This window comes from Crocodylus porosus, unplaced genomic scaffold (genome assembly GCF_001723895.1).
Source record: "Crocodylus porosus isolate Cpor-Errol unplaced genomic scaffold, CroPor_comp1, whole genome shotgun sequence".
Taxonomy (NCBI): domain Eukaryota; kingdom Metazoa; phylum Chordata; order Crocodylia; family Crocodylidae; genus Crocodylus; species Crocodylus porosus.
Genome location: NW_017728943.1, coordinates 7,630,899 through 7,639,547, shown reverse-complemented (window position 1 = coordinate 7,639,547; position 8,649 = coordinate 7,630,899). Strand labels below are relative to the sequence as shown.

Genomic DNA, 8,649 nt, shown 5'->3' with positions numbered 1-8,649 from the left:
GCAGCGCCGCTGCTATTGGCTGCGCCAGGTCCGCGGCTGCAGGGGGCGGGGAAGCGCCGAGCCCGCGGGATGCTGAGCCAGTCCCGCGTCCCGCCCGCGCCTGCCTTGCACGGCACTGCCCGGCGGCCGCCCGCGGCACTGGGGCGGGGGCTCCCGGGCGCGGAGGGAGGCTCCCGGGGGCGGGGGCCATTTTGGAGCTGTTGGAGGCAGAAAAAGAGCCGGGCGGGAGGAGGCGGGAGGCTGGTACCAGCCTGTGAGGCGCGGGACCGGTGTCCCAGACGCCGCGGGGGGAAGGAGCCAGGTGCAGCCGGCGCGGTCTCCTCCCAGCCCGCTGGGCTGAGGAGCGGGACGCGCAGGGGCGGAGCAGTGCCGGCTTCCTCCCGCCCCTGCTTCCCGCCGGGGGGGTGGTGCTGCCCATCATCGGAGCCCGGCTGCCACGAGCCTGCTGGCGGCGGCAGCCCCGAGCTCTTCGCCCGCCCCGCCGCGTGGTAAATCTCCCGCGGGGGAGGGCGCGCCCGGAAAGGGAGCCAAGCTAGGGCCGGGCAGTAATAGGACAGGTGAGGAAATAGGTTATAGGCCAGGGGAGGCCATGGGGAGTGACAGGGGGCAGGGGCTCCCGAGCAAATCGTGCCTGTGGAGACCAGTGGCACACCCGCAGGAAGAGTGCGCTCGAGGGAGGGAGGTGGGAGCAGAGCAGGGAGTAGGGTGCCAGGACGCTGTCTCGGTAACTACATTTGCAAACTCGATCCAATTAAAAGGAAAGCCCCTCTGGTGGCCAGAGTCAGCAGTCGCAGCAGCCAAGTCCCAGGGTGGGGGGTGGCTCAGGCTTGCTCACAGCTGTTTGCTCTTAATTGAACTAGAGGAACAGAAAAAGGGCAAACCCATGCAACCCTCCACCCCTGAAGCAGTAGAGACCTCTGCCTATCACTGCCTCTTCCCCCAAACTGGCCACCACCCTTGACACTTGGTAGAGTGCACAATCTTAAAGGATGGCTATCTTTTTAGTTCACTGTTTTTATCAGATGTATGTGTGGCCTGCCTTCATGAGTCAGACCTGCCCTGACCTGGAATCAGAGCTGCTGGAGTTGTAGACATGCATCTTTAATGCATTTTATGCCTACTAACTCTGCAAAGTCAACACCGCTCAGAAAAGAAATGGAGCCGAAATATCATCAAGGGAATTGCTCTTATAGGTTACTCCTGTGTCAACTCATGGAGGCAATGGAGTGACAGACCAGCCACCAAGAGACAAGTTTCAGAGTGGAGCTTCGCTTTCAGACAAAGTAGGAGAAGCCAGGCAAAATTTGAGACTGATCTGGAGAGAGCATGGGAAAGAGGTGTAGATCAGATGTGCACACCTGTATGCAAGAAGGAGAGATAGCAGGAGACAAGGTGCATGTTGTTGGGGAGGTGATGCTCCTGGAAGGTTACATTCATGTATACCTGTGTACTGAGCATCTCTGAAAAATCAGGCTCCTAATGACTCCACAGCAAGGGAATGGGGAGCAGCCATGCAGAATAGGTGTAGTAGGACATAAATGTGGAGGACAACCAATACTTGTTTCAGAGAAGTGAAATATAATTGCTTCCTGCTCGGAAAGTTGTTTCCCTATATGTTTAAACCCCCAGGTAATACCGATTGATATATCCTGCCTCCCTGACCCCGTGACTGAAACTAAAATGTCTTCCCTCTGGAGTTTTTCTGCAAAACCCACCCAACAGCATCCATGTCATTCCTTAATCATGGAAGAGATCTTGCCGGCATACCTAAAGTCAGATTTAAAGTTCTCACTCTCTTTTCTTAACCCTTTTCTCCTCTCGTACATCTCATCCTCTTTCCCCTCTCCAATTTCAAATGCTTTGGGGTTTATAGCTCTGCCCCTCACCTCAATTCTGATTTCTTTCCTCTCCAAGATAGTCAGTGGGTCTCATCAGCCTCTCTCTTCCATCATTTTATTCTCTATGCTTGACTCTGTTCTTGGTGAGATGATAAAGAAAACAATCTCTCTCTCTTTTCATTTTCCATCTAGGCTGTTATCTGACCTAATGCAGCAATATCATGCACGGATGACAATGTAACAGGCAGAATAAAAGGTGTCCATGTACTTCCATTTTAAGTTGAGGAGCCATAGTTAAACATCGAATTTCCTGTCTTGTTTTGCTTGTAAACACTTTTCTTATGGAGTATTTTAAATATATTCATTTTGAAATCTCAGACTTGTATTAATGTTTAGGTCAATTTTCCTTTCTTCTGTGAGACCTTCCATCACTTCCTTTTTATAAACCTCAGTATCAGTTCTACAGTCTTGAGTTCTCTGCAATTTTTAGTTGTGTCTATCATCATGACTTTTGCCAATTTTAGCTAATTGTTGCTGCAGTACCTCTTTGGTAGCAAGCACCATCAATCCATTTCCTTCTTTATTCAAGCACATGATTCTTCTGTGTTTATGTGCATTGAAACTACCTCCAGGAGATAAATTGGACATTTAAACTGAAATCAGTATTTCCCAATCTGTTGTTTACAGTCACTTAATTTACTATGTTTTCTAACATCTGTAGATATCAACAATAAAACTGTCAGTGGAGAAGGCACTATCATTCTTCCCTTTGACCTTCCCATAGACTTCTTGTACGATCATAATTAAGTCACTTTGATTAAAATTTTCAGCACTTGGTCACTTCAGTTTTTCTTAGCTCAGCTAAAGGCAAGCCAGGGCCTGATAAGAGGTGTTGGTCATTCACTGCTCCCATTTATTACAATGGGGGCTTAAATGCTCAAGACTCCTGAAAAAAATCAGACCCTATCTGTTTTAGGTCAGGGACTCAAAATAAGCAGCATCTGGAGTCAATGGACAATTATGAAACAATGGTAATAATATACATAGAAAACATGCATAGAGAGATTATGGTGATAAATGACAATGGTGCTTACCTAGTTATGTGCCAAACAGGTGGGGGGGGATATCTTTTATTGGCCCAATTGTATCCCTGGGAGAGATGTCAGACAAGCTTTTGGGCACAAAGTACCCTTCTTCAGATCTGGGAAAGAAGTGACTTGCTTGAAGAAGTACACTTCATGTTCAAAAGCTTAACTAACATCTTTCCTAATTAGAATAAAAGATGCAATAAAGAAAAACCTCCTTCTCATATTTCCTGGACCATCACAGCTACAACAACACTCCACTCTTACCCATTAATGCAGATGTCTAAACATGCTCACTAAAACCTGTCATTATTTTTAACTCTTAAGTTGCATTAATTGACATTACTGTGACTATGGACTGCTGGGGGTAAAAATGAATAATAGAACAGATGCCAGATTTTGAGGGAGGTACTATGAAATGAGTATGACGGGTCTTGTTTGGGATAAGAAGCAGACTTTTAAGCCAGGAACCCCACTGGGGATCACAAAGAGATAAGTTTCAGCTTTTGTAAACACATGGGACACAAAATGGCAAATTGTACCAAGACAGAATCCATGGGATGTGTTTGGGACCCAAGAAGAGTTACCTGGGAAAAACTGGACTGTTGACCAGTGGGAACCAATGCTCTTCTGGAAGCCCAGGGTGGAGAAGACCTGCTTACCCCACTGAGGAGGGAGGTGGCTGTGCCTCCGAATATTGAGTTCACACAGTGCTTTCAGAGACATCCACAAGGCACAGTCTGGATCTCATCTCTGGAGATGGATGAGAAACCTGTGAAGACACTCTGGGATACTGGGGCTGAGATAACTGGTCCACGAGAGGATAGTGAACCTGAACAAGCTGATTCCCAGCGTATTTATGTAAGTGTGGGGCTGTTTAATTCCACAAAAAGCCTGTTGAAAAAACATATCCAAAATGTGGTACCAAGGAAGAGTTCAAAGAGGTCACCCAGTTTGATACTGGGGACTGATTTGGGGAAAAAGCCCAAAACTTTTGAAACAATTTGCAAGTACTGCCAAACTTCATTTGCTAATCAGAGGGTAAGGGGAATACTGAGCTTAGTGAGGAAAGATTGAAAAGGAAAATATCCTTCCAGAGCAAGAATTGGTAATGGAAACTACTACCTCAGGGGAAGAGACACCCATGGTGTTTCTGAAATGAAACCTGGTCCGCAGGGAGGAAAAAATATGCAAATGTTGTTACTGATGCTTTGTCTTGAAGGGATGGGGGGGCTTGAACTCCCATCACTAGTCAGCCTCTCAGCCCAATTTCATGGATGTCCCATTTTCCGCCTCAGCCTATTTCGTTTCCATTAGCTTTTCCCACTATGTTTCTTGCTTTCAATTTAGAACAACATTGCTGTACTGTAACTTATTTTTTCAGAAATATCAATATTACTCTTACAGAATCTAGCCCATTCTGATTTTTACACAAAAATTATATTTTTGCCACATATTTTATTCCTCATGCATTACAAAAAGTCACACATTAATGTCTTTTTTGCAGTTCCCATTTGTTATGTGCATATAGGATTTCAGAAAAATTCACCATCTGGAGGTATGGCTAGATAGGCTGTTGCTAACTCTTCCATGACTCAGTAGTCAGAGTTAACAAACATCTGTAGACATTATTTTCTTTAGTGGCTAACCTACATTACTTAGATGAAGCTAATGGAATTCTTCTGTTAATGTAGGTAGTTTTTGCAATAGGGGCTGAGTATATTTGAGTCAGTCACCACTGGTGATCACAGCATATGTCTGCAACCCATGAAGGTCTAGAATGATCTAAGGAAAAAAATTCTGCCAGCATTTTGACTAGAATTCTATTTCACATAATGGACAACCAAAATGCAAATAGGAACCAACTCTGAATTATATCACAGGCATATAGGAATGATTCTATTAACACCTCTAAGTGCATAAATGCCCCAGTCATAAGAACAGGATTGCTCTCGGGAGACATGCACTGGGAAAAAGCAATAAAATTGCTCCTACACTTCAGTTGGATAACTCACAATTGGCTGCAAGGGGCCAGATTCTATTTCACCAGTTAAGTACCTAAGTGGCCTACTCAAGTCCCCAAAAACCCATCTACCTTTGTGACACACTGCCATATTACCCTTAAGATTGATCCACAAAAAAAGTAGCGAGAAAGAGGACCCCCACCTTTTGTATTACTAGTTTTTCAGGGTAATACAGAGTGAGCAGTGTGAAATTATGGGTGCAGACAGAAGTGCAGCTCCCCGCTGTAACAGAATGCTTTGCAGGAAGCGGTCTGAGTTACAAAGATCCCTCGTAACAAACAGAAGTTCACTGTTGGTTCCAGAGAGGGGAAGGGAATCTAATTGCTAGCACCCAGCCAGCAGCTGGTTTCCTCTAGCAATGGTCCCCACTCCCCGCTAGGCTGCAAAAGTTTTCAGAATGGGGGTGGGGGGAAAGGGAGCAGAGGGAGCTTGCTCTTGTTCCTCAGCCAGTGCTGGAGGGTGAGGTGGGTGAACTGGAGCCTCCCCCCACCTCGGGGAGGGGCACTCCAATACACCCATCCCACCTTCCAGCAGGGGCTGAAAACCCCCGGACAGAACTCCCCCCTACCTTCTTTCCCTGCTTCCATTCCGAAAACAGCTTGAGGCTGGCAGGCAACGCAGACAGAAGCTACAGAAGATGCTCCATTTTGAAACATCTTCATCATGCCCCTCTTGCAATGAGGGGCCAGATTTTCACCTGATTGGCCATTTTTGAAGCTGTCTGCAGCTGTGCACTTGTGTTTACTCCTGGCTATAAACTGCTTTCTGTGGCCAGACCTGGCCAAAATTGTCACTTCTCTTTACAACCATAAATGCACGTAAGTAAATACATCCGTGTATATGCTTAAGAGGTGGCATAGTATCTAGCCCTGAATGTTTTAAGCACAAATCCAACTCTCCCTTTAGATGCACAGATATAAGGTAGATGCACAAGTGGCATTTAAGACTACTGTGACAGACTATGAAACGGTTTGTGCTATTTCTGAGTTAAATGTATTTATGTTATAATAATACTGTGTATTTCAGTTTCCCAAACTACCTTGTACTTTGAAAATGTGGGCCTATGGTGTTTTGAAGCTGACTTGAAAGGCTCTGTATTAAGTGCCTCAGCTACAGCACAATGGGCCATCGGAAAAACAATGAATCGCTTTAGTTTAGAACAGTGGTCTTCAAACTTTTAAACTTGAGGCACACCTGAGTAGACTTGAAGCACCCTTCAGAAAATGTTAGCTTTTGCTTAATGATGACAGAAAAATAAGAGCAAGTCTTCTGTTGCATAGAACTTAGAGGACGTTTTACATGGGCTTGGGGAGTGGGGTGGAGGGAGTGCTTTAATTAGAGCGGCTCTGAGAGCCACTCTAATTAAAGTGCCCACAGCATCTTGTATATCAGCATCGCTGCACTTCAAAATGCCTTGGGGGAGCTTTATTTAAAGCTTGTCAAACGTGTACATGCTTCTGGAACATGTGTACAGTCACTCACAAAGACCACAACAGATCAAAATGGTTTTGACTCTGTAGATTCCTATTGAAATCCCTGGGTGCATCCAGATGAGCCCGCATATGCTTCTTGCAGCATCTCAAACCCCTTTGAGACTGCAAGAGGCACATGCAGGAATGAGAAAATGTTCCCCAAGCTGCAAGTTTGCAGTGTGGGGGCAAAATCAGACACCTGGATATCCAGGGGTCAAAAAAATCCACACAGAAAAAAAGCAGGGCAAGGCATGGTCCCAGACCATGGTGTGAGGCAACCAGAGACTGGGTCCTCCATAGAGCAGCCAGAGCATCTCTATGGTTAGCCCTTGCCCTGGTGCTGAAGCACACTGCCTGCCCATGAGAGCAGGCAGCACACCAGCAACAGGGAGCTGGATCCAGGCTCCACTGCCAGTAAGTAATGGGTTGGGGGGCTGGAGGAGGGGGGAAGGTACCATGGGGGGACCCCCGCTGGCCCAGCCTGCTCCCCCAGGCCCTGATCCCTTCCTCACCCGGCCTCTCCCCTATTTGTGCCCCCAAGCCTCTCCAATCCCTTCTCTGCCTGGTCCCAGCCTCCCCCAGCCCCCTGGATCCCTGCCCAGTCCCCCTCAATCCCTTCCCTGCACAGTGCAGGGCAGGGTGACAGCCCTGTGCTGCCCGGAAGGGCTCTACCAGGAGGCCCCAGAGGTCCCTGCCCCCAACCCTACTAGGTAAGTAGAGGCTTTTTTTTTTTTTTTTTAAAGTGCCAAAGGTGGCGGGGGGGAAGCCATGGGGGCTGGGAGTGCAAGTGGGGACTGGTGCTGGGCAGACAACCATTGTGGGGTTTGGGGGTGGGGCTTGGTGGGGCAGCCTTTGTGGGGGCTGCAGGAGCTGGCAGGAGATGGAGCAAGGGAGGGTAGCAATCCAGGGTGCTGGGGGAACAAGCAGGGGAATTAGCCCCTGTGGGAGGGCTGTAGCCCCTGTGGGAGGCAACAAAATATGTGTTCATGTATTCATGAATTTATGAAACATGCATTTAGAGTTGACTTTATTGTTATGATAGAGACACTGGTGGGTTTCCAAATTGCTTTAACACTTTAGATATATCAATAAAACATTGCCCAACTGATCGCTGTCTCTGTCTCTCTCTTTGTAGTGGTCTTTTGTTTTAACTGTGGAGGAACATGGATTTTAGAGTATTTTACAGAGTGACTTTGAGATTTTTTTATCAGAGATTTTTCAGTTTTCCAATAGGGAACACCAGAATTCCTGCTAGGGAGGCCAGTGGCAGGACTTTTCCTGCTCAGAGCTGGCACCTTGGACCCAGCTGGCTGTGGCTGACCTCCTGGCCAGTTGGGGCCAGGAAGACATGCTTTGACAGTTCCAAGCAGGCCACCACACCCGGAACATCTTCTGGGTGATAGCTGCCCTGATGGCCTGGCAGGGGCACACATGGCAGTAATACCGCACAAAGGCCAACCCTGCAGGCACAGCCCACTGGCAGCTGGCCCAGAGGGGCAGATCCCTCTACGGGCTGTGCAGTCCCCATTCAGGTCTGGCAGGTGCACAGCAGGTCACAGCCAGGCAGCAGCCCCCACTTCCAGACTGCTGCAGTGGGTAAAGTGTGCAGGGAACTCTTAGGGCTGCTTCAGCAGTCTAGCTGGCACAAGTGGTGGTGTCCCCAGGTACCAATTGGCTGGGCCCCAGGAGCTCCTGAGAGCAAGTATCCCTGAGCTACCTGCCAAGGCAGCTTTTTATACTGCTGGGCAACATAGGTGCTGGCCCTGGGCTCTAGCTCCCCCTAGCTGCAGATCTGGGAGGGGCCTTGCAGGGTTATTTTGCCCCAAGTGGCACAATTTGCTCCACCACAAAGTGTATGTCCAAGCACATGTACTGAGGCAAAAAGACCCAGCTCAAATTTGTACCACTTCGTTTTGAGCTGCTACAAGAGCACGTGCTTGCATGTGTGGACGCCCCCCCCGCCCCCCGGGTTTATCTTGAGTCATGTTTGCACACCTAATAGCGCTAATATTACATGGCACTCTGCAGTACCCTTGAAAAGATCTCCAGGCACTCCAGGGCACAACAACATCCTGGTTGAGACTCTCGGCATTAGATTACTAAATGAATTACTAAAGGTAAGCGTGTGTTCTCTTCCAGGTTGGTGAACCTCCTTCGGCGGGCTTTAAACTAGGCTCGTCGGGGGAGGGGGAAGATGAGGGCGGAGGAGACGATGAACTACCAGGCCCAG

General features: G+C 48.1%; 1 long non-coding RNA gene across 1 annotated transcript in view; it reads left to right on the top strand.

Moving 5' to 3' along the window:
• The first annotated feature begins 532 nt into the window (after positions 1-532).
• The window catches only part of LOC109318984, a 20,290-nt gene continuing 12,173 nt past the window's right edge, over positions 533-8,649 (top strand). Inside the window, exon 1 of the long non-coding RNA XR_002103366.1 lies at positions 533-2,253. This is a non-coding gene — a long non-coding RNA (uncharacterized LOC109318984). The remainder of the gene's footprint in view (positions 2,254-8,649) is intronic.